Genomic DNA, 25989 nt, shown 5'->3' on the forward strand with positions numbered 1-25989 from the left:
ATTTGTAACACATCACATCATGACCATATTCACTTAGCTTTCAGCAGCCAAATAAGCCTCTCAGTTGGTTATAGGGAAGGATGGAGTTTGGTGCCCAAGGGTCCTGGCTCCTAGTCCAGGGACCTTCCATCAGGCTCTGGCCGAGTTAGGGCTGGGACAGGCTGGTTCCATGAACTTTGGGCTTTTTGGGTTTGGGTTTGGCTCCCCCAAGGAGCTGGGTCCCTGTGCTCCTTGGAAGTCTTACGTTCGGTCTGCATAGGTCGAACCCCTATACTACTGACAGCCCCAGAGATAACTGCCTTTCTCTTCCATCTACAGGGAGAAGAAAGACTCCATCCATGTCAAACTACCAGTCCCCTCTCCATCCGTACTTCAGCCCACCCCCATGAGCCTGGCACACAAAACACCTGCCACAGCATTCAATTTCAAGGGCAGCAGGGAGCACAGGTGAAGCAATGAGTGGTCTGTCTGGGAAACTAAGAGGGGTTGCTGTGGGAAGTTAGGACAGGTGAGTCAGAGGGAAGCTGGAGCAGGAAGTAGGGGGACTTGGCCAACCTCTGGGAAATGAAGGAGATGAAGAATGGCTTAGGTTTGACTCTAATTTTTACTGCCTCGATATATAACCCAGGCTAGAGGGGGCGAGTGAAAACAGCATAACCAGGGCACCTGGGTGGCTCAGTGGGTTAAAGCCTCTGCCTTCGGTTCAGGTCATGATCTCAGGGGGAATCAAGCCTCACATAGGGCTCTCCACTCAGCAGGGAGCCTGCTTCTCCTCTGTCTCTGCCTGCTGCTCTGCTTACTTGTGATCTTTGTCTGTCAAATAAATAAATAAAATCTTAAAAAAAAAAAAAAAGAAAACAGCATAACCTGGTTACACAATCCACATTGTGTAAGGCCTTGAGTGTTCTCAGAGCTCCCAGGAAACTGTGCACATCCACAGAGGACACACAGAGGACCCCAGGCCCGCCTTATGCTGTGGTTACTTGTATACTTGTATGCTTTTCACCTTAAAAGAAGTTGGCACCCTCCACGTATGATTTTAATTTTCTCCTGGGAAAAAATGCTGCAACATTGGGACTCAAAGGTCCCCAGACCTACGCAGCCACTCCATACGCTTCACCCCAAGACCTCATTTTCCCTTTTTCTATCTTTACTGTGCACCCTGCTCCTGCCTCAGATAGTAAAGACTGGAGTGGAGAGGGGTGAGCTTGAACCTGCTGACCCTCCCCGAGGGAACTCACATGGTGTCTGGCCTCAGGTTGTGAAACTGCACAGAGATTGCTGAGGGTCAGGAAGGGACAGGGAAACCTATTTCAAGTCCAGAGACCTGGGATGGAGTTCCTCACGCAGTGATTTCTTACCTATGGGGGCTTGGAAAATCTACTCTCACCAGCTTCCTTATCTATAACACAGGACAATAATAAGTCTACTTTTGATGACTTTTTAGTTCATTCATCCAACAAATGTTTACTGAGCACCTACTATGTGCTAGGAACTATTCTAGGAGCTGGCAGCATAGGAGAGAATAAGATGGAGTCCCTGTGCTCACAGGGCTTTAGTCAATGGGGAGGAGGCGGATGGGGGAGTAGGCAAGAGCCAAGGATTATAGTTCTGGTAAGTCCCATGAAGGACATAATGTGCCATGAAGGGTGATAAGATAAAGGGTATCCAACTGAAACTAGGAGGCAGCTAATTCAAACTAGGAAGTCTGAGAATACTTCTCTGAGGAGGTGACACTTTAGCTCAGACTAAAATGCAGGTGAAGATCTGGGGCAGTATATTCAGGCTGAGGGAAGTGCAAAGGCCCTGTGGCAGGAAAGGCTTGGCAGGCACAGGGGGTGGCCAGGGTGGTTGGAGAAGAGGCAGTGCTGAATGAGGCCACCCTTGCAAGAAAAGTGAGCTCCAACATAGGTCACAATGAACAAGCTTAGGAACTAGTAGGTGAAATCCAGGCCTCCTGCCTTGTAATGCATCCCCTCAGACTTGCTCCCCACTACAACTGGCTCAGGGAGAAACAGAAAGTATTAAACAGAAACCTGGCTACAGGCCACCCTGGGACCACATGAGCCCTCCCACCTGCATCCAGGCAAGCTCAGGCACTTGGTTGATCTGGCTTATAGCGGGGAACAGCTGATGCCCCCTCCAACCCAGAATGCACCATCACTGTCACCGGAGGAGACACCTGGAGTCCCCTGGAGTTCTCTTCCTGCTCAGAAGCCTCACTTCTGCCCTCCAGCCTACACACACAGAGGAAGAGTGACCTCTAGTGATGGATGCCCTGCAGAGAACTCAGCACCTGGCTGGCTGACCCCCCGGGGTCCCTGCTTCAGGAACCCAGGGTGGGGTTGCCTAGGCAACATCGGGCAAGGCTGCATTGGATCTGAGGAACCACAAAGTGACCTGTGCATCTAGAACACAAGCTGTTCTCCCGGCAAGGGCATTCAGCCGGCTTCGGGAGTCCTGCTGGGGGTCCAGGCTCTGCCTCCGGTCAGCTGGGTAGCCTGGGAGCCTGGGAGCTGGGTGGGGAGGGGTCCTGGGGGGGGGTGGGCGCTGAAATTCTCCCAGGCTCAGCTTCCCTTTCTAGGCTTTACAACAGCCTTGAGTCTCCCACCAAGACTCACGGTAGGTCTTGATCTCTCCATTTTAGAAATAAAGATGTAGGGTCACCTGACAGGGCTATAAGGCATCGGAGCCAAGAGTCAAGTCAAGAAGGGTCAAATCCAAAGTCCACTCTTTTCCACTGTGCCTCATGCTTCCTCTGCCTGGACCTCACCAGCGGACCACCACCTCTCAGGTGACCAGTGAGCTCCCAGGGCAAGGCCAGCCGTCAGGGGTCCTGTCGGCGGCTGCACACTCCAGGAGGCAGGGCCGGCTCAGTATGCATGAGCGGGAGGCCCAATGGTGCAGGGTCGGTGCGTGTGCAGGATTTGTGTGTGTGCTGAGTCCATGTATGTACAGGGTCCGTGTGTGTGCAGGGTCTGTGTTTGTGCAGGAGTTGGCTTGGTCCCACTCAAGGGCCTTCCCAGTCCTGCCAGGCCTCTTCCTTTTGTCCTTGCGCTGGAGCTGGAACACCCCTCACCTTAGGATGGGAAGGAAGGGGCAGAAGGACTTCTCTGCTTCCCTGAATTTGGGCTGAATGCTCGTTTGCATTTCGGTCTGCACAGCTGTAGACCTTGACTGTTAAGAACCCCTCCAAGGTCCTGTGCACCGATCGCTGCTCCTGGAGTCCTGTCTACAACACCCAGCTTCAGGTGGGAGGCCTCCGGTGGGGGAGCCTCACCCCCTACCGTCCCTACGTTCTGTTCCGACCGGGGACACCTGTATTGCCACAAAATTCCTCTTTATACTGAGCTGTCATCTGCCTCCACTAAACGTTGAACCACTGATGCTAACTTCATTCTGAAAGTCACACGTGATAAATCCAGGGAGTTTTTCTTATGATACCTTTGAAAACACCCATCGAAGACTCTTCTGTGGGACAAATAGCCCCAGTTCCTTTGAACACTCCTCATGGAGTACCTTGTCTGGGCACTTCCTTGTCCTGATACCCTCCTGCCAACTTGTCTCTCTGACCCAGGTCATTTGCCAAACACTTTGGAGAACTGTATGTGAAGATAAAGAAACTTGGGGGGAGAAAGCCCATGAACATAAGATAATTGTCCCACATATGCTACATGTTTCTACCAAATAGGGGAAACTTTGGAATCAATCACTCATGCCTGAAATAGTATGGTTTCTTATTTCTGTTGATTCAGCCCTCCCAAGCTTTCAACAACAAAAGGGTCTACGATTTTAGCTAGTTAACAGAAGGTTGCTTAATGAAAAGAGAAGGAAGGGGAGAGTGAGAGAGACAGAGAATCCTGGTGCCTGTGTTCCCCACCCCCCCACCCCCAGCCAAGGACCAACTGGACACTAACTAATGTATATGTTCAATTCAGTACCTATTTATGGAGAATTTGGGGCTTTAGAACTTCTGACTCATCCCCCTTTGGGGAATAAATTCTTGAACTGCCCTGAGGTGAGGCGATCAGATTTTCAGAGTGGAAAAGAAGCCCAATTGTTGACTAGTGGGCATTTTTTTTTTTTAACCCACTGAGCCACCCAGGCGCGCCCCGACATTTTTTTTTTTAAATGGGAATTCTAATTCCTTCCGGTTTTGGTGTCTGTAGCCCAATTCCCTTCTGGGGAACCAACCCTCCCTTTACCTAAGGTTCCGTGCTCGGAGGGCCCCAACATCCGCAGAACGCAGGTCACCTAGTTCCCAGCCAGTCCCAGCTTCCCATCCTGGACCAAGCAATTGGTCTCTTAGTATCATTTGATTGTTCTTAGCCCTGAAGACAAGAAAGACAAGTGAGGGACATCTGGGTGACTCAGGTCATGATCCTAGGGTCCTAGGATCGAGTCCCACATCTAGCTCCTTGCTCAGCAAGGAACCTGCTTCTCTCTCCCCCCTCTGCCTGCCACTCTGCCTTCTTGTGCGTGTGTGTGCTCTCTTCTGACAAATAAATAAAATTAAAAAAAAAAAAAGAAAGAAAGAAAGGCAGGTGAGAGCAAAGATAGGGCTAAAATCTGAGGCCAAGTGCAGGGGGACCTGAAGGAAGGAGCTCATGGGTTATCTATCCATCCTTGTTCCTGGGGTGTGGTAGTCTGATGGGGGCTCTGACTCCAAAGGTGACCCAGGCACAGCCCTCCGTAGTCCTGTCCCGCTGCCTAACTTCCAGAGGGGAGAACTGGCTGTCCCACCCCAGCGGAGTGACAGATGGGATTTGCTCAGGCCAGGTCAAGACAAAAAAAGTATGCTTGCTGGGATCATTTTCAGAAGGGATAGGAGACGGTTTATGAGCCTCCAACATTCCTGGGGCTTGGGCACACAAGTAAACACCTTCTCAGCATTTCTCAGCTGGAGACACCTTCCTCCCCAGATGCCAATCACAAGCACGTCTGTGCCTGAGGCCCATGTCCGGCCATTCCCAGGCCGGAGCTCAAGGTCCTGCTCGCAAACTTATGCAATAGATTTGTATCTAGCACCTATGATGTGCCCTTCCTAGGAGCTGGGGAGATAGAGTGAACAAAACAGACAAAATCCCTGTTCTTTGGACAGCTGCGTTCTATGGAGGGAGTCAAACAATAAACAGCAACAAGAAAATATATAATAATAATAATAATAATAATAATAATAATAGGTGTTATGTGGGAAATTTAAATGGGGTGAAGTGCCCGTGACTGCCAATGGGACTTGCCTGGCTGGTCAGAGAATCTGAATTTTTTTTTTTTTTTAAGAGAGAGAATGCAAACAGGGTGGGTGGCAGATGGAGAAGAAGAGAGAGAATCTTAAGCACACTCCACGCTCAGTGCAGAGCCAGACATGGGGCTCGATCTCATGACCCCGAGATCATGATGTGAGCTGAAATCAAAAGTAGGAGACTCAAGGGACTGAGCCATCTGGGTACACCAGGGAATCTGGATTTTTCAAAAGTCAGACTTGGTTGGGGGAGGATGCCTGCGTGGCTCAGTTGGTTAAGCGTCCAACTCTTGCTCCCAGGGTCAGAATGCAAGCCCCACGATGGGTGAGGAGCCTACTTAAAAAAAAAAAAAAGTCAGTCTTAGGAAGATCAAGGGATGAACATTCTGGATAGAGGGATGGGCTAGTGCAAAGGCCCTGGGGTGAGAAGATCCTTGACATGTTGAAGGAACAATTACCAAGTAACAGCATCCAGTGCCAGGCAATGTTCTAAGCCCTTTATGTCTCTTACTTATCACAGCCGCCTTCTGGAGTAAGGTCTTTATCATCCCCATTTCACAGACGGCAAGGAGACATAGAAAGTTTGCCCAAGATCATCTAACTAACGAATGGGAAAGCTGAGATTCAGATCTGGCTGGTCTGGTGCTACGCAAAGGGCAATGCTGTGGAAACAGACTTAGGGACGTGGAGCACAGATGATGCTCGAAGGGTCAGGACAGGATGAGGAGGTTCATTGAGAGAGGAGAGAGGGAGAAGAGGGCTGGCGCTGAGCCCCGAGCACTGCCACATTCACAGGTGGAGCACAGCCTGCAAAAATCAGGCTTAGCCAAGGGGGTGGAGGGAAACCAGCGCGTACATTGTCATGGCAACCAGGAAGAGGCTGTCTGAGGAAGAAGGAAGAGGTCAGGGGTCACCTGTGTTGAATGCTGCAGAGAGGCCAAGTATGGTGAACACAGAGAGGTGACCGTGGCTTGGTATTGGGGGTGGGGAGGTTACTGGTGGCCTGGAGAGGAGCAGCCTCAATGGAATGGAGGGCTCAGAAACCCCACTGGGGTGCGATGGGAGAAGGACGTCAGATGGGCAAGCAGAGGCGGCAAATCTGGTTGGCACTAAGGAGCAGTGAAATGAGCACTAGACTAGGAGTCCAAAGTCCCTCCACCCCCTGCAACTAGCCCTGTGATTGTGGCCAAGGGGTCTAACTTTTCTGAGCCTCAGTTTCATCATCTGTAAAATGGGGCTGATGTTAATGCCTACTTTGCCGGACTGCAGTGAGGTATCTGATGAAAGATTACAAAAATGCTTCGAAAACCACACAGCCCTGGGAAAAGAGAAGATATTTCTGGGCTCTCGAATGGCTTCCCTCATGCTGGAGTGGGGATTTGCTCCCCTCCCTCTCTCTCTGCTTTAACCATCTGTCTCTGCAGTCTGAAATCTGTTCCACCTGACCCCTAGCTGACCAGAGCCTTCCCTCTCCCTCTGCCCTGCCACAGCCTCCTCCTCACAGTCCTGGCTTGGCTCTGGGGGGCTCAGTGGAATATGCAAATGTCTCCCCAACCAGCTGGTGTCTGCCTCCCAGAAACACATGTTCCAAAGCCCCTCTGCCTCACCAGGGAGGGGGACCAGAGCCTCTGCTGCTCCACAGCCTAGAAAGGACACATGGCTGGGCAAGGAACGATCCAGCCGGCAGATGGGGAAGGGCTGCTAGGCGTGGACAAAGAGGGCAGGATAGGGGCCGGGGATGCGTGCAGGCGAGGGGACCCGTGGGCAGGGATGAAAGGAGCAGAGAGCCGGGCGCGTGGCTGCCCACCATGAGAGCGCTCACAGCCCACCAGGAGGCATTCATCCCCACCGACCCATCTACATCTACGGGGCTTCGTGGTAACAATTTGAGGCCGCGAAATTCTAAGGGGTTTTGCAAAACTAGCCCTGCCTAAATTAAAAAATATTTATCATAAAATACTTAAGGCCCTCAAAAAGTGATCAAGGATAACCTTTCAGCTTCAGAAATCACATATGTTTCTCCCCAAATTCAAGTGGAAGACCCCTGGGCACCCCTCTCCATGGACCTGCTTCTCTGAATTCAGTGTCTGTCATCCCTGCATTTACCATGCATGAACCCATCCTTAAGCCAAAGGTACTACTGTTTCGTATGTTTTACGTGTCTATATAAACAGGCCTGCACAGAGCTCAACTTCTTGCAAACCGCTCCTTTGGGCTCCAGGTTATACTTACGGGATTCAAGCACGTTCTCAACTCACTTCATCTTTTTCTTTTCTTTTCTTTCTTTCTTTCTTTCTTTCTTCCTCTCTTTCTCTTTCTTTCTTTCTTTTTCTTTCCTTCTTTCTTTCTTTCTTCTTTCCTTCTTTCTTTTTTTTAAGATTCCACCCATTTATTTGACAGAGAGAGAGATCACAAGTAGGCAGAGAGGCAGGCAGAGGGGGAGGGGGAAGCAGGCTCCTGGCCAAGCAGAGGGCCTGATGCAGGGCTCCATCCCAGAACCCTGAGACCATGATCTGAGCTGAAGGCAGAGGCTTAACCCCTGAGTCAGCCAGGTGCCTCTTGGCCCCTATTTTTCAATAGCACCCTGGTCCCCTGACAGACAGCACGCTCAGTCTGTGGCCTTGATCCTCTGGTCCCCCGACTCCCCCGCCTTGTCCCCTTAAGCCCAGTCACAGACTCCAAGGGAAACTGCCAAAAAATCTCAAGCTAAGACCTGAGGTCTTGTGTCTCTTTGCAGCTGATGGTCCTGGGAAGACCCTGGGGAAGGAAGCCCCTGGGATGGGGGGTAGGGGTTGGGCAGTAGACATCTCTGCTTCTGCCCGGTCAGACAAGGATAATGAGCAGGCTAGACCGGGGCTCACTGTCAACACCACTCACACGATGCCCACTGCGCACCAGGGACCATTCCAAGCACTTCCTACGCATTTAATCCTCACACAATCCCACGGCGCAAACACTGTTACGTCCACTGCCTTCCAAGGGAAGGATCTAAGAAACAGAAGGTTGAAGGAATTCGCCCATGGTCATCAGCTAGAGAGCCAGGACTTGAACCTGTGCAAACCACAACTGGGCTCCCTTGTGCACCCCAAGTCTCATCACGTGTCCCCCTCCCTGCTGCTCAGATGATGGTCACCTCTGAGCCCCATGTTTGGCACTTCTTGAGCCTGAGAACATGACTACCTTGGTGCCAAAGGAGCCCCATTAAAACCTCCAGCACAGATAAAGGAGCAGACCATGTGGGGCTGAGAATCCTACTCTCAGGCTCCTGGCATAGGGCGCTGTGAGCCCAGCTTCCTGCGAGCAGGGGCACCGGGACCCAGGGCCGGCACTGGACTGTGGCTCTTCCCGTGCGATGGGTCTTGCTCTAGTTATTTGAAGAATGGATGGGTAGAGTAAGAAGACACCCAGATTTTTGAACTAGGTGGTTTCTAAGATCTCTTCCATCTCCCAAGTTTGTGTGGCTCTAAAGCAGAAGTTGGCAAACATTTTCTGTAAAGGCCAAGAGAGTAAATATTTGCTGCCTTGAGGTCCATACAGTCTCTGTCATGATTCGTCGGTTCCTCCAGTGTAGCCCATGGCCACGGACAAGACATAAACAGATGAGTATGGTTGTGGGCCAATGAACCTATATTTACAGACACTGAAACGTGAATTTCATATGATTTTCACTGGTCATGCAGTACTATGTTTCCTTCTGTCCCCCACCCCCCAGCCATTTACAAATATAAAAACCTTCCTTAGCTCTCAGCTTAGTGAAAACGGGTGGTGGGCTACACTTGGCCTATGGGCTTGTAGTTTGCGGACCCCCTACTCTGGAAGGGAAAGGCTGGATTGGGAGGCCAGAAGTCCTGGGATTGAATTATGGAGTTATCGCCCTGCCCTTTTTAAGTCGTGCAATCAGGAGCAAGTACACAGCCTCTCTGAACCCCACTTCCTCTTCGGTACACTGGAGATACCAGCATCTACCGCCAGCGTGCAGGCGTGAGAAGAGTCAAGAGCATATAACCAGCTCTTGGAAGCAGAAGTGGTCCTTAGGAGTATTACCAGGTCCAGGATTCTTCTCCACAAAGCCTTTCAAGGCTGAAAAGTTCAGGACACCGTTAACCCTTTCCATCCTTTGTCCCTGCCATCTTCCTCTGTCCCCCAGCCCTGGGTAAACTCTGTTACCCAGAGCCTGCTTCTCTAATGGCCTAAGACATGCACCATGAAGGGCCCAGGATCAGCCGGTGCCTCACCAGCCGTCCTGGGACCCTATGGCCTTGCTCTGAGAGGCATGACAGGACTCTCGGGCAGGAGAGAATTTCACAGTGCTCACACCAGACATCCAGAACTTGACAAGCTCTCCGTTCATCCCTCCTTTTCTACAGCAATTTGCCCAGGGCAGTTTACTCACTGGGTGGTTCCAGATGGCAGATTTCTAAGCTATATCAGGACTCTGGCTTCTGCAAGGATTGAGAGTTCCCTTGTGTCACCAATATGACCAACGGCAAAAGGGTAACAGTTTTAGAATGGAAGGAAGACACGGGACTTGGGCATCACAGAGCTGTGAGTATCTCAACCCCAGGGTCTGGTGGTGGGCAGCACAGAGCCTCCAAGAAAGAACTGAGGACAAAGACCAACATGCACATTCCCTTCCTTGGGCCATGTGTCATCTGGATTCCAGCCCTGCTGGGAAAGGGAGACACCTGGAGCTCCTCTCTTCCGTACTTTCCAGCATACATTATGCATGCCCGGGCAAGGGAGGGAGAGGACACAGGGCAAGGAGTGTCACCAGCAAGTGACCAGGGCTGCCACGTCCAAGTACCACAGACAGGGGGGCCAAAACAGCAGAAACTTTCTGACACAGAGTTTACTTTCTGACACACAGTTGTGGAGGCTGGAAGTCCAAGATCAAGGTATCGGCAGGCTTGGTTTTTCCCGAGATCTCTCTCCTTGGCTTGCAGGTGGCCGCCTGCTCCATGTGTCCTCGTGTGGTCTCTCCTCTGTGATGAGCATCCCTCGTGTCCCTTCTTCTTCTTCTAAGGGCCCCAGTCCTATCGAATTCGGGTCCACACATTCCACCTCCTTTTACCATAATCACCTCTTCAAGGCCCTTTTTCCAAATACAGTCTCATTCTGAGATACTGGGGCGGGGGATTAGGACTCCAACATATGAATTTGGGGGGACAGTTCAGCTCATACTGCTGTCTCTCCACACGAAGCCTAAGCTGCTCACAGCCTCCCCCATCCCACCAAGATGGTGGACATGGGGGAAGCCCTTGGGATCCTGAGTCCACAGGTTCCTGCAGACAGGAAAGGGGTGGGGGTGGGGGATGTTTTGGGAAGCTTCGGGGAGTGGGTAAGTAGATATGAGTCGCCAGTGGCGTTGGTGGGAGAGAGGGTTGTATCAGTGCAGACACTGCTTGAGGGCCCAAACGCAAGGAGCTGTGATTCTAGGGGATAGTGGGTTGCGGTGCTCCTAGAGGACACCTTTGAAAATCCACAGAACCACAGCCTGGACGTTGTGTCTGCCCCAAGTCCACGTGTGGCTGGCAAGACCGAGCCATGGCAGCGTCCCGTGCGTTTGACCCAACGAGAGTCCCACCGCAGCCTGTTTGAATTCACTGCATTCGTCTTTGGGGCTCCTGCCCCGTCTCACCCCTTGTGTGGGGGAGGGGCACGAGGTATAGGGAGGATGTGCCCAGGAACAGAGGCGAGGGCTCCCAGCATGCATCTCAGCTACTCAGGCCCATCCCAAGCTGTGCCTTGTCTCTGCTGCGGCCCCACGGAGAGAACTTCCAACTTAGGAGCCACCTTCCAGCACCTTCCTTCCACTGCCCAGCCCTCCCCACAGACCCAGCGAGGGTGGCTGGCAGGCTGGGAGCTGGCTCGCGTGCCACCTCTCCCTTTGTGTGCACCTCCTGGTACGATTATTAAACGCAGATTACAACAGACGCGACCCGAACGATCTTTATTTCTTCTTTCCACAAGTGCTGCCTGCAGGGCCCTGATTCCAAATTCCGTTTCAATTATCTCAGCCATTTTAGACACAAAGCGGCTGCTGTTTGTAATTTCCAGAGAGGAGGCAGGCAGAGAGAGGAAGGACCGGTGGCTCAAACCCGGGGCTCCTCCTGCCTCTCCACTAATGTGCAGTGATGAAAGGTGCCAAAAGTGAAAGAGGGAAATGGGCTTGAAGGTGCTGCCCTGGTCCGTTACCTGATGCCCACCCACGGGACTTCGGAAGAGATTCACAAGCCCCACACTCTGCAAGCCCGACACCCAAGCCCTGGAGGCTCCCCAGGCGAAAGAATGTGCTGGAGAAGCCCTCCTCGCCTTCCCCCAATGCTACCCCCGCCCCCCACCTCACTTCTCCTTGCTGTTCTAGGAAGGACAAGGAGCACGGGCTTCCCGGCTTCCAACCACTGTTCCTGGGGAGAAGGAGCAGCAAACCTCCCCCGTGTGCACATTTTGCAAGGGCTCCCCCAGCTGCATTTCAGGAGCCTCATGAAGATAGAGAAGGAAATCCATTGTAGACCCATCTGTGACCTTTCTCCAGGAAGCCCTGGCCTCCACAGCAGGAAATCATAAAACACTGGGGAATGGAGACGACCCCTGGCTTCCTAGTGGTGTGCCCAACCTGCTGCGGCACACACAGGACATGGCAATGAAAAGCCCATATTTTAGCTTCCGGAAGGTCTGCACTAAGGCCCCCTTGAAGTTTACGAGCCAGATGACCTTGGATGAGTTCTGTGACCTTGCAGGGTCTCCATCAGGGTCTTCATCTGTAAAACAGGGACAGCCCTGGTAACTATGACACGCTGCGTCGGTGTGAGGGTCAAAGGAAACGGAGCGCAGACCCAAGCACAGTGCCTGGCACAAGGCAAGTGTGCAGTGAATGCCAGCTGCTGGAGTTCATGGCCAATAAATTTGCAAGTCTGCACTGCCCCAGCCAAAGCTGCAGGAGTAGACGTTTCAGCAGGCCCTCCTCTGCCTCCCTGCCGTCTCCCGGCTGCCCAGGATCCCGGGAAGGGCCCTGGTGGCCTGACCGAACTCTGGGTCTGAGGCCCGCCTCTGCCACCTCCTTGTCCCCGCTGAGGGGCTGCCCAACAGGCCCAGGCTCGCAACAGGAGGGGCGATTTACAGCTGCGCTTAGCGAGGGCTGGTGAGTCATTTGTCACGCCGGGCCCGGGCACCTTGTTCTACCTGTGTTGAGTGTGTTTTATTGGTGTTGAGCAGAGTGAGGCCAGAGCAGAGTCGGGGATAGGAAACCCACTCAAGTGAAAAATGAGGAAAGCCAAATGGGATTGAGGCGCGCGAAAGGGGGAGAGCTGGTGGGGAAGGGTGAAGGGGGGACTGTAAAACACAAGACGAATGTGTGCAGCAGCCCTGGGGTCACCAGAGAGGGCCTCCAGGCCCCGTGGCCCAACTCCCACCTCTGTCGGGGACCCCACGAGGGCCCCAGGAAGTGCAAGCAGGTGCAGGGCAGGCAGGTCAAAAAACGTCTGGCCAGAGGAGCCGCTGAGCATACAGGTCACGGGACCCAAAGAGGAAGGGTTTGAGAGAGAAAAAGCAAACCCGTCCTGGGGCTCCTGCTTCCCAGTTCTCTCCCCCCCCCCCCCCCCCCCCCCCCCCCCGAGAAGCCCTCTCCCCAGACCGCTCTGGACAAAAGGAGGCCAGGCTCGTCTGCTTAGAATTTCAGACCCTTCTCTCAGCGTCCCTCAGCACGGAAGTTTCAAGTCCAAAACCACGAACCGAGACTATGGCGAGGCAGATGTAGAGATCTCCTCGTTAGGAACAAGAAAGGAGAGAGAGGAAGAGAGGGGGAGAGACAGGGAGATAGAGAGATAGACACTCGGCTTTGTGCCTGCAACAAGCCACTAAAGGTGCATTTTTAATTAAATTTATACAAAATGTGTCAGTTTTATCTCTGGGTTTCAAACCTGACTCTTTTCTATCAAAGAGAAGTATTGATCTCCATTGCCCCGGAGCTACCTGACTGAATTAAACAGAATAAATAGAAGGAGGAGGCCTGGAAGGGCTCAGAAACAACCACAGAGGCAAAAATCTAATGGCTCCACAGTCATTTGCTGCAATTAAAAACAAAACCATTTAGAGAGCTGGTTAACACCTTGAAGTCAGGAAACTCTCGCTTCAAAAAAAAAAAAAAAAAAGGCTCCAAACAGCTCCCAGGCAAAACATTTTAATTGCTTTAAATCCTTCCATCTTTGGCTGGCACTTGGGTATCTATGCATTTCCCTGCAACACCCCCAGCGCCCCCCTGTCCACATCAGCCCCCCAACTCCCTAGTCATTTGCACAGAGTGTCTCCCTCCCCAGACGCATGCGCCAGCCTCGTGAGCAGGCTCCCTCTCTAAGCAGCTTCCTGTGCTTCTCCCTGCCTCAGCTTCCACATCTGCATAAAGGGGGCAATAACACACGCTTCACAGGGTTTTGCCAGGACGAAGCCAAGTAAGATATCAAAGCGCGTTGTGGGAACAGAGTACATGCACAATAAACGGTAGCTTAAAACACTAGAGGTCCGTCCACAGACAATGTCAGACTCTTCCTGGCCATGGTACCCTTCGATTACAAGTTGTCTGACAAGTAACTTCTTTCAGGATTTTACCCATCATGTTTTCTTTCTTTATTTATTTTTTAAAAAGATTTTTACTTATTTATCATAGAGAGGTCACAAGTAGGCAGAGAGGCAGGCAGAGAGAGGAGGAAGCAGGCTCCCTGCTGAGCAGAGAGCCCAATGCGGGGCTCGATCCCAGGACCCTGAGATCATGACCTGAGCTGAAGGCAGAAGCTTTAACCCACTGAGCCACACAGGTGCCCACTCATCATGTTTTCTCATTTGGGGCTCTTCCCTCCTAAGACTCTGATTTGTGAATGTGGGATCCCGTCTACCTTCCCATTTTGTCTCTCGTGGCCTCTAGAAGTGGATGTGGCCATCACCCAGGGGCCTGCAGAGCAGTTAATGGGCCACCAAGGTGACAGGCTGTCCGTCTGGCTATCAAGGGCCGAAGAATCAAGTAGGATCTCAGCCAGCGCTGACTTCACGGCAGGCGGCTTGTGCCCGTCGGACAGAGCCCTGCATTTCAGAAAGACCCCATGCTTGCTCTAACGCTCTCCTCTCCTGTAAGAATTGAAATGTTTAATAATTTTTGAAGAAGTCCTCCAGAATTTTCCATGTTTCTCTAGCCCCTGAGAGTGATGTAGCTTGTCTGGGCCTCAGCACATCCTGGCCCTGCCCCTGCGTGTTTCCTCTGTACATTTCTGTCCAGCACACTGCCAATTGCTGAAAAGCAGGTGTCCTGGGTTTTTTTTTTTTTTTTTCCTCTGTCACTGCCTCTACTGGGATGAAGAGTTCCCCTTACTTCTCTAGACCAGATGCACAACCCAGATTGACCCCTCCCCTTGCAGACTTAAGTACCCCCGTGGCTCAGCCCCTCACCACCTCACATCTGTAATAATCTCCTTCTGGCCCAGGCTCCTCCTCTTCAGTCCACTGCCAGGAAGGCACACATGGGCCTGGCCAGCGTCCAGCACTAAGCTGAGGTTGGCCCACTAATGCTGGGTCACTCCAGTGTGAGCTCACCCGCATCAGCACCCCCTGGCGCTTATTAGGAGTTCACATTCACAGCCATGTACCGAATCAGAATCCCTGGGGGCGGGGTAATCTGTATTTTACAGTAGCCTGGATTTTAACAGGCCTTCCTGGTGATGCTGAGGCTCTCTAAGGTTTGAGAAGCACTGTTTTCTCAGTGAGTACTGGCTGCGTACTGCCTCCCCAGCCCTCAGACCCAATGCGGTCCTTCTGGGGACTCATGTCCCTGCCCTCGGACCCCCTGGGAGGTAGAATGCCCCGGCCACAGAGCCCGTCCCTCCTCTGCCTATCAGGAGACCCGATCACTCCCATCTCCACGTGGGCTCTGGTGGGCTGACCAGCACTGCTTAATTAAATGGGGGAAAAGATCAGGTTAATGCCAGATAAGCAGGCAGGATTAAGACAGACAGAGAGAATGGACAAGGGGGAGCTGTCAGCACCCTGGCCAGTCTGAAGTGATTATTAATAATGATAAGCAGGAGAATGGAAATAATAAAGGAATAATGAACTGGTCCTGAAAGTGACAGGAGATGGAGTCTGATAGGAGGCCGAGCCCTGGTGCCTGCTGCCCTCGTGGTGGGGTGAGGCCACGGGAGCCGAGTTTGCCGCGGTGGCTCGGGGCTGGGAAAAGGATCCACTTCTTTCAGGGACGCCAGAGACCCAAGAGGCCGATCTGACCTGAGCCCAGTTAAACTTACATTCAGCCTCTCTCCTCCAGGCGAGGGTGGGCCATAATCCCTAAAGCGCACCAAAAGGCCCCATGCTTAAAATGCCCAACCCCGGCAATTCTGATTCCCCCCCATCTGGGGACCCAGCTTGCCCAGGGCTGGGTGGAAGGCAGGCATCTGTGTTTTGTAAGCCTCCCTAGGGAGATCTGGTGTGGGTGGTCTGCGCACTATGATTTGAGAGACGCTGATCTCATGCCAGCCTGGAGGAAGGGGCACGTTTCACTTCTGGATCATTCCAAAAACACATCTGGCAGCAGCTGCCAAAGGACAGAGAGTAGAGGGGGTAGGGAGGTGAACGGAGTCCCTTTGCGCAAGTCCCACAGAGCCATGGGCCTGACGCAGGGAAGAGGTGGCCACTGGCAGCCCGGCGCCGGCACCGACAGGCGCAAGCATTACCGTCTCCTCTGACTGGTGCTCACAACTAAATGTCCATGGAACCCGAGAGAGGAGGCAGGGACGGGGGCGGACAGGGTGGCGTGGGACCTGCCCCACTCCTCCAGTCAATGTTCTCAGCTCAGCTGGATCTTGCCAAAAAAACAGAGGTCTGTTTGGTTTTCCTAGGACACTCTGGAGTTGTCAAGATCGGCTACTCCTACAGATAGGGCAAAGGAAATATTTCAGCCAATGCTCTAAGTGCCAACGACAGCCTGGGTAAATTTCTTGATTAGGGCTGGGGTTTGGGAAGGCGCTGGTTTAAAAATGCCGATGTAGTGAAAAGAAGGGCCATCTGTACCCCAATGTTCATAGCAGCAATGGCCACAGTCACCAAACTGTGGAAAGAACCAAGATACCCTTCAACAGACGAATGGATAAGGAAGATGTGGTCCATATCCACTATGGAGTATTATGCCTCCATCAGAAAGGACGAATACCCAACTTTTGTAGCAACATGGACAGGACTGGAAGAGATTATGCTGAGTGAAACAAGTCAAGCAGAGAGAGTCCATTATCATATGGTTTCGCTTATTTGTGGAGCATAAGGAATAACATGGAGGACATGGGGAGCTGGAGAGGAGAAGGGAGTTGGGGGAAATTAGGGGAGGAGACGAACCATGAGAGATTGTGGACTCTGAGAAACAAATTGAGGGTTTTGGAGGGAAGAGGGGGTGGGAAGTTGGGTGAGCCTGGTGGTGGGTATTATGGAGGGCACGTATTGAATGGAGCACTGGGTGTGGTGCATAAACAATGAATTCTGGAACACTGAAAAGTAATTTAAAAAATAATTAAACATTTAAAAAATTTTAGAAAAAGAAAAAAAAATATGTATTCTCAGGTCTTCTCTGCACAGACTCCAATCCAGCGGCACAGGGGTGGGAACCTGTGTATCTGGTAAACTCTGTAGACGCATCTGATGCAGGTGGTCCATGCCAATGACCACCTCTGAGAAACCCTGCTTTCATTTTGCTCTTAGACTCCAGGAAAACACTTCAAACAGCCCACTTAAAGGAGGCCAGGAAGAAAACCCTATCCCCAGGGCTCCCATTGTATGGAATCAATGGGCAGAGCTTCCAGGAGCCAACTACCGGGGCTTACTGAGGGAGACCCTGGCTGCAGGGACAGAACCTTGCTGTACCCCCAGTCAGGAGGAGGAAGCGACAGGACACTGATGACACACAAAACAGGAAGGGACATTACTCATCTCACTGGATGCTTCCTGAGCACAAGACAAGAAAGGCCTAGGTTTGAGCCTCAAGTGCTCTTTCCTCTAAAGTGGGCATGACTCAGTACCCATCTCCTAGGAGTTGAGAAGATGGAGGGAGATGATATACAGAAAGCATTTTGTAGGGGCTCTTGAATGGCTCGGCCGGTTAAACAACTGACTCTTGCTTTCGGCTCGGGTCACGATCTCAGGGTCTTGAGATCGAGTCCTGCGTGGGACTCCCCACTGAGCAGTCTTCTTGAGATTCTCTCTGTCTTCCTACCCTGCAAGCCCCCACCCCCGGCCCTGCTCACAGGCGCTCCCTGTCTCTAAAATAAATAATTAAAATCTTAAAAAAAAAAAAAAAAAGAAAGCATTTTGTACATTGCCTGGTATCTGTTAAGAGCTTCGCAAACATTAGATATCACTATTACTAGAGGCAGAGTGACAGGAACAAGGACACAAAGCTAACAAGGACAATGCAGGGACTTAGCTCTTGGTTGTGACCAGCCATCAAACTGTCTTGGCAACAAGCACTGGACACCACGCCTGGCCACAGAGCACTCACCGGTGCATTAGAAACAGACGAACAAAAGGCCTGCAGGAAACTCTAACTCCGATTTCCCCTTTAATACTAAATATGACACCAGGCCCCCCACCTCCCACACACAGACTGGCCTCTTTTCAAGCCAGGCCTCCTCCGACCCACCACCGGCTACCAATGTCTTCTCCCTGTGACCTCACTGTCTCGTCCCCCTCAGCCTCCCACTGCCCTGGAGCAACTACCCCCAAGGACTAACGTTCTGTCTGCCATTCCTTACCAGTGGGTGAACTGGGATGGGTAGGAGAGCTGTGTGTCCTTTCAGGGGCTTGGTGGTGGTCCAGCAGAAGGAATTTGGAGGTGAGGGGAGAGCTGGGGTGGAGCAGGGCCCCTCAGGAGTCCCCGGTGGGAGGTACTGGGCTCGGTCTGAATGACCACCCGTGTGGAAGGGCTAGTGAGGGGACAGAATGGTGGGGCGCAAATCCACAGAATGGTGTCCATCATTAAAAAGAATGGGGAAGGGGTGCCTGAGTGGCTCAGGGGTTAAAGCCTCTGCCTTTGGCTCAGGTTATGATCCCACAGTCCTGGGATCGAGCCCCATATCGGCTCCCTGCTTCCTCCTCTCTCTCTGCCTCTCTGCCTACTTCTGCCTACTTGTGATCTCTCTGTCAAATAAATAAATAAAATCTTAAAAAAAAAAAATGAGGAAGAGAGATGAAGTTCAGGATGTGTTCCTAAGTGGACAAAGCAAAATGTAGGCCATACTTGCAGAAGGGTCCCAGTTACATAAATAAAGCCGAGTTCAAGGTCTTTGTTTGTACACCTATGTGTAGGTAAATGCACTGAAACATCCGGAAGAACATGAGGGGCACCTCTGGGGAGGCGTCTGGAATGGATGGAGCACGACAGAGTGAAAAGGAATTTTCACTCTATCCAGAGACATTATTTTTAATTTAGTGAATATGTATTCACTGTGTAAGTAAAGATAGTGTTTTAAAATAGCATTTGAAGCTTTTAAAGAGAAAATGTTTTTTCAAAGGCCTGGCATCGGAAGTTTTTATAGCCCTGCTCATGCCCCTCCCCGTCCAAAGAACTACTGCAATCCACGAGCTGGCACAGCTTGCTCTCTCTGGGGTTTTATCTTCTCTGAACAGTCTTGGGTCTTCAAGGTTCTCTGCGTCCTTCCTCACTCTGGGCTCTGCAGACCCATGTTTCCATTAGGATGTCAAAAATGAGTTCCAGATGTCTGTGTTTGACTTCAGATCGGACCATCTGCTGTCCCCAATCGTCAAATTTACTGGACTTTCCTTTCATGGAAAATTAAACTGCAGATAAGAGGTAAAAGCTTGTTCTGGAGTCTGACCAGCCCCCCAGGCGGAGGCTTCGGGGCTTAGAGGGTCTTGTAGGGCATCTCTGCTTCCTGGCCTGATTCACAGGGACAGCCAGGCTGCCCAGCGCCATGGCCTGAGGGGCCGCTGTGGGACAAACACAGACTCCTCCACTTCGGATGGTGACTGGTGACAGGGAGAATCTTTTTTGTTGTTGTTGTTATTGGTCAGAGAGAGTGAGCACAAGCAGACAGAGTGTCAGGCAAAGCAGTCTCCCCACTGAGCAAGGAGCCCGATGTGGGACTCGAACCCTGGATGCTGGGATCATGACCTGAGCCGAAGGCAGCCGCTTAACCGACTGAGCCACCCAGACATCCCAGGGAGAATCTTTTTTAAAGTCATGTTTACTGAAGTCTAACTTACACACAATAAAAACTATCCTTTTTTAAGTGGACAGTTGATGAGTCTTACAAAGACAAGCAGACACGTAACCACCACCATCACAGTCAAGCTAGGGAATATTTCCGTCACCGCAGAAAGTTCCCTCCTGCCCTTCTGCCACCACTCCCCACCCGTCCTGCCTGCCCCACCCAGGTTTTGATTTTCGGTCTGCTCTCTATTCAAAGAACTAAACTATTCTTTTTCTCTTTGCTTAGCTTCCCCTACTAAGTACTGTCTGTCATCTATGCCCTGTGAGGCATCTTTCCGTTTTTTCAAGATTTTATTTATTCATCAGAGAAAGAGAGAGCGCACAAGCAGGGGGAGAGGCAGGCAGAGGCAGAGGGAGAGGGAGAAGCAGGTTTCCCACCGAGCAGGGAACCCAATGCAGAATCCAATCCCAGGACCTCAGGATTGTGACCTGAATGGAAGGCAGGTGCTTAACCGACTGAGCCACCCAGGTGTCTCATGCGGCCTCTTTCTTATTTGGTCTTTGTCCTTAAAACTGCAAGAACACTGTGGTCATCACGATGCCTCAGGGGCAGCGTAGCTCTATCCACTGGGCTTCCATAAGCACGCCTGGCCCTCCACCCACCCACCGCAGACTCCCCCTGCCAGCTGAGAACACACCACCAGTACCGCCAGAATAGCTCAGGGGCCTTTGCTACCTGGCCCCGTCCTGCCAAGGTCTGGGGTACAGTTGCCTGGACTCCATCTCTCTTCCTATCTCTGAGGCCATGCCCCCCGATCCTGATGGGCAACAGGTAGTTCCCTGGAGGGCACATCCTGTGTCCCAGCAGGCCTGCTGTGCCAGGACATCTCCGTTCTCTGCCCGTTAAGCCACCCACAGAGTTTTTTCATGCCCAACCTCAGCAAAAGAAAAAGGGGTGCAGGGCGCTGTTTCCTCTCCCTGCTGCAAGAAAACCAAATTCCTTTTTGCCAAATGCCTGCCAGGTCCCCTCGGTTGGATTCGTTTCCAACGAGTAAGTGATGGAGGAAACTACCCCTGGCCAAACTCCTTCATCCCTCTCCGGGAACCCCACACCCCAGCCGGGCCACCCGGGCTCATGAGGCAGGTGGCTTTGCAGAAGAGGCCACACACACCCCTCCTCAGCCCTGCCCAGGAATGGGCCCACCCTGTCTCGCAGGACCACCCCAGGCCCACAGTTGGGACCCCTGAGGAAGCAGACACGCAGTCGTTCAGGCCTGTGAAAGCTAGAGAGGGGAGCGAGCAGGAGTAGCAGGGAAAGCCTCCAGGGGGTGATGAAGGTCTGTCACCAGAGCAAAGAGAGGAGGAAGGAGGGAGGACTGGGCAGTCGGAGACTCGGACCACCGGGCAGCTCTTGAGAAAGTCCCAGCCGGCCTCAGGGAGAATGCTGGAAGCAGGACTGTCACAGAGGAGTCGTGCCGGCGGGGAATGGCGAGCCTCTGCCACCAGCAGGTTTAGGGACCGGCTGGGTGTTGTCAGCACACCGGGGCAGACCCCGCAGGCTTCATCGCTGGAGGCTGTCCGCTAACTGTGTCCTCTCTCTGGAAGGGTGAGCTGAGTGGGGCACCCTCGGGCGGTGTCCCTCCTCCTGAGCACAGCACAGAGACCCTCCTGCCTGATGGGTGTGGATGCGTTCCCGCCCCTGAAGCCTGCAAGCCAGACACGCTCGGCAGCCTCGGCTCCCCCCAGCTTCCCAGTGCCTCGGTGGTGTGCTCGAGGCACCAGAGGCTGCTGCAGAAAGAAGCTGGCAAACCTCCGCTTCTTGACTGCTGAGCCGGACGCTGTTCCTCAGCAGACACCACGAGCGCCAGAGCAGTTTAACTGTTTAACTGCCCTGGACTTAGGGCAGAGGGCTAACCAGTCACTGGCCTAGGACCTACCGCAGGACTCCGGTCCAACTCCTCTCAGATCCCTGCTGGACACAGGGTCAGGCGTCCTGACCCGAGGAGGAGAAGCCCATGGCCCGCAAAGGGGATCCTCTCCAGAGCTTGCGTGATTTTAGGTTGCACATCGGCCCGAGGGTCCTGGTTCCTGACCAAGGGCATGCCAAGCTCCAGGCTCAGAATGTGACCTCGTGCAAGGGCTCTTGGGGGGCAGAATCCTCATCGGCAAGGAGGAGGTTAGGCAGGGGTCTCACAGTCAAGGCCTGGAGTGGCCCAGCTAACCCGGAAGTGCAGAAGGAGTGGGGGGCACGCTGAACCGCTCCTACTTAAAGGAGCTGTTGCTTCTTTGCTCAAGCCAGTCACCGCCATAGGAGCTGTGGCCCCAGTGTGGACACGTCCCCTCATTTCCTCAGAGAAGCCGGAAATCTGGGTTTAATGTGAAACCTTTCCATTTTTAACTAACGAAGTGATTTTAGAAAGTGTATAGGCTGATCAAACACATTGTATGGGTCAAGGTTAGCCCACAGCCCTCCAGTTCATGACCTTGGGGTAGACGCCCACACAGGTCCCCTCAGTGCCTAACGTCCATGACTTCTGTTGGAGGCAACACGTGACCACCGACTGTCCCTCGGTGTCATCAGAGCTCCCCCTCACTGAGGGCTCCCTTTGTGCCAGACACCTGATGTGTCGCAGGCCGTTTGATCACCCCGGAGCCTAGGAGACAGTAATGATTTTCGACCTCACTCTGTAGACGAGGACACCACTGCACAGACTCCCCTTGCAAAGCTGTGCAGGTACAGCGTGGGAGCGGCAGAAAAGCGAACCTGGCGGCGTCTGCATTCTCAGCCACCAGGCCCTCCTGCCCTGCCTCTCTGTGGATCTCGGACTCCCGAGGGACCCTCTGCAGTAAGAAGCCCAAACAGCACCTGGGGGGGGGCGGTTCCAGGACTGGTACTCCAGAGGGCATCCCAAGATCTCTGCGCTCTTGCCTCTCCCAGCACCGCTGCTCACGTCACACTTCGGGGCTGCTGGCGGCTCGAGTCTACCGCAGCCGAGATCTGGAAGAGAGCGCTTTTGCAGGACTCTTCCAGGCCTTCTCTCAGCCCCTTCACAGGCAGGTGTTTTCTTGCAGCGAGCATGCGGAGGGGACCCCCGCCTCCTCCCAAGGCAGCCCTGCCTGCCACAGCTGCAACAGATGTTCCTGGGCGTGCTGGCCAGCCATCGTTCTGTGGGAGCCGAGAGCCCCAGCAGCCCGGGAATATCTGGGCTAATGCTCAGCCCTGGCAGGGTCCCCTCTCTTGCTGACCCCTCTGGTCCAGGCCACCATGACAGATGCCGGGAACATATGCCGGGAATTAATTCGCTCCATCACAGCCACAAGAGGGCCCGGCGCTTCCTCTGTTGGCTCCCACCACCCTCGCGTTCTGATTTCTGTCTTGCCAAAAGAAAAACTGGCCTTTTCCTTCCTCCCTTGCTCCTAGCCCCCCTCCACTGGACTGGCCCTTCATTATCCTGAGCCCACCGCCAAAAGTGTCTGACTTCCGGAGAACGCCCTCCTTCCCTACCTCTCCAAGAGGACCGAAGGGCCCAGAAGAAGTCCAGAGTCACCCTGCCCAGCTTTTTGTCTCCAGACAGCTTATGTCCCAACTGCGCCGGAGTGGAGAAGTGTTTTGTTTTGTTTTTTTTTTCCCTTTTCTGAAGGGACGTTGGTCTCTCTTTGAGGAGCCAGAAGGTTACCACCGAACCTTGCCACCCGCCCAGTCTTTCCTTACATCTGATTCAGATCCCGGTTCCTACGGTTGATTTTCTGGATATCACCAAGCGGCCGAACTGTGGGAGCACGTGGGTGTTGTTATCTGTCATCTTCATTCTTTCCTCTAAGGAGATGTTGGCAAAATCTTTCCGTAAAGAGCCTGATTGTAAATATTTTAGGCTTTGCAGGCCACATGGTCTCTGTCACAACTAAGTTCTGCTATCATAGCACAAAGGTGGCCACAGACAGTATGTAAACAAAACAGCAAAGCTCCGCTCCAGTAAAACTTTTATAAGAAACGGGTGGCGGGCTGGATTTGGCCCCCGGGCTGCCGTTTCTGGATCCTGCTCTAAGCAAACCAGCCCCACCTGTGTGCTTCCTGGTGGACACTCCAAGTTCCCTCTCTCCCTGCTTTCATCTCCGCTTTGCAATGGATGGTTTGGGGTGCTTCCATCTGGAAAGCCTCTGAGGTTTTCAAAACTAGGGCTTTGAAAACATAGATGAGACCTGTCTGTTTCTCTACTAGTTTGTGAGCCCCTTGGGGTCAGGGCCATGTCTTGTTTGACTGCTGAACTCCTGGCAGGGCTTTATAGAAACTCAAACAACACCCCCTTCTTACCCTGAAGAAGCTTCCAGGCTGGGGCAGAGGAGGGGGCCACAGAGAGAAGAGCTCTGCATTCAGAGATCAGCTCAATGACAAGAAGGAGGAAGAGAGAGGAATCAGGAGATCGGGCCAAGTATAAACTTCACCGCCACCTTTGAAAAACTTAAGGAAAGGAAACAAACAAACAAACAAAACAAATCAACTACTTAGTTAATCCTGATACCCGAAAGCACTGGCAGACAAAAGTGCTGCCCTGAAAAAGTCTGGCAGTTTCTGCAAAGTTAAACATAAATAATTCTCCAACTATTCTGTCTGCTCTTTAAGCTTTAAGTTTTACACAGTGTCTTTCTTTAAAGAAAGTGAGAAAAAAAAGTTAAATGTAAACGTACCCTATAACCCTGTGATTTCACTCCTTGGAATCTACCCGAGAGAAACGAAAAGGTATGTCCACACAAACACACGCACAGGCCTGTCCAGAGGGCATTACTCCTAAGAGGACCAAACGAGAAACAACTCAAGCGTGCGCCCACGGGTGCACGGTCAAACACTGCGGTGCGGGTCCGACTGGCGGGGTTCCGTCTGGTGGGGTTCCAAGGAACAAAGATCAAAGGACTGACGCGTGCAAGGGCATGGGTGGACCGTGAAAGCGTGGGAAGTGAAAGCAGCCACACTCAGAAGATGGCATATTACATGAGTCCATTTCTATGCAGTTTCCACAAACAACAAATTTATAGGGTCAGGAAGCAGATCCGTGGTTGCTGAGGGCTGGGAGTGGGGGCCGGGATTAACTGTAAAGGGACACAAGGGAGTGTTGTCAGGTGATGACGACATTCTGAAACAGGATGGTGGTGACAGTCGCACCACTTGGTAAATTTACTAAAATCACTGAGTTGTGTATTTCCGGCGGTGACTTTTAAGGCATGCATAGTGCGCCTTAGTAAAGCTGCTATAAAAACAAAAAAACCTGCTGCCAAACCATTCTTCTATCCATGGCTAAGAAATAATGCACGAGGGGAAATGAGGGTGACAGTCCCCGGCAGAGTGTAGGTTCGTTGCAGTAACATATCCGGTGGGACCTTCCCGATGGTCACTTTTGGAGCCCATCCAGTTCTAAAGTCTAGCAGAATTCAGCTTTCACTGGGCATCACTATCTTAAGAGTGGTATCTTAATCTCACTAACATCGTCTAATATCATCCGAATCCTACTATCATACTAATATCATCACCCTTTTACAGCTGAGAAAACAGAATCAGAAAAGGAAGGCAGCTCACTCAAGGACCCACAGCTACTAAGTGAGAGAGACAGACTGGAACCCAGGTCTTCCATGATTCTGGAATCTGGGTTCTTTGCCCCGTGCCCCCCATCCCCACCTCCCCGGACACTCCCTTTTCAGCCAGCTATCCAGCTATCCATTCCCCAATGACTCTTTGGGCTGTGGGAGAAACGCACAGCACTGCTTGGGCAAAGCTGAGCAAAGGAGGCTAAGCTTCCTTAACTCGCTGTAGTAAATGTTACCTTTCATTCAGGTCATCGGCCCCGGGGAATCCCAGGAGCCCCCCGACCACTATGCAAGAAAGGCCCTGATTGACGTAAGCTGCGCATTTGGGTCAAGCAACACCGAGCAGGTACTAGCATCAGTTTCTGTCTGGAGCACATAGTACCTAAATAAAGCCTGTCTGGGGTGCCCCGGGGTCCAGCAAAGATGAGCCAACAACCAGGGATAGAAATGACCCAAGGCGCAGCCCAGATGAATTTCTCTCTTGAGCTTTTCCTCAGAGCTGTGAGTTTCCAGGGAGCGTTGCGTGCAGGGGCCCGACAATTCCGCCCCGTCTGCCCCGCACAGGGCCTGGCAGGGAGCTGGCAGTGGCCTCCCGACCTCCGGTTCATGGCAGATAGAACTCATTGTGCTCCACTGCCCTCAGGCCTCAGCCTGGGAGGCCCAGGCAGCAGTTTGAGTTTTTTCCAAAGGCTGTCTGGCAAGGTGGAGGCGGCCTGAGAGTACTCATGTCCCTGGAGGGCGTGGGCCCCACGCACCCCGAGACCACAGGTGCAGCAAGACAGAGCATCTCCTCTCCCCAGGCCCCTTCCACCCAGGCACACGGACCTCCTCTGCTACTCAGACAAGCCAGGTGCCTGTTCGCCTGCTGGCTTTGCAAGTACTGTCCTCTCTCCCTGGGACACTGTTCTTAGCTACTTGTCTTGCCCCTACTCTTCCCCCTGCACCTTCTCTAGGTCTTTGCTCAAATGTCACCTTC

At 52.5% G+C, this 25989-nt stretch overlaps 1 protein-coding gene across 1 annotated transcript in view; it reads right to left on the reverse strand.

Moving 5' to 3' along the window:
- IFT43 (intraflagellar transport 43) overlaps positions 1–25989 on the reverse strand; it is a 120288-nt gene that overhangs the window by 11676 nt on the left and 82623 nt on the right. The window lies entirely within an intron of this gene.

This window comes from Mustela putorius, unplaced genomic scaffold, assembly GCF_011764305.1.
Source record: "Mustela putorius furo isolate JIRA1106 unplaced genomic scaffold, ASM1176430v1.1 tig00000129_pilon_pilon_pilon, whole genome shotgun sequence".
NCBI lineage: Eukaryota > Metazoa > Chordata > Mammalia > Carnivora > Mustelidae > Mustela > Mustela putorius.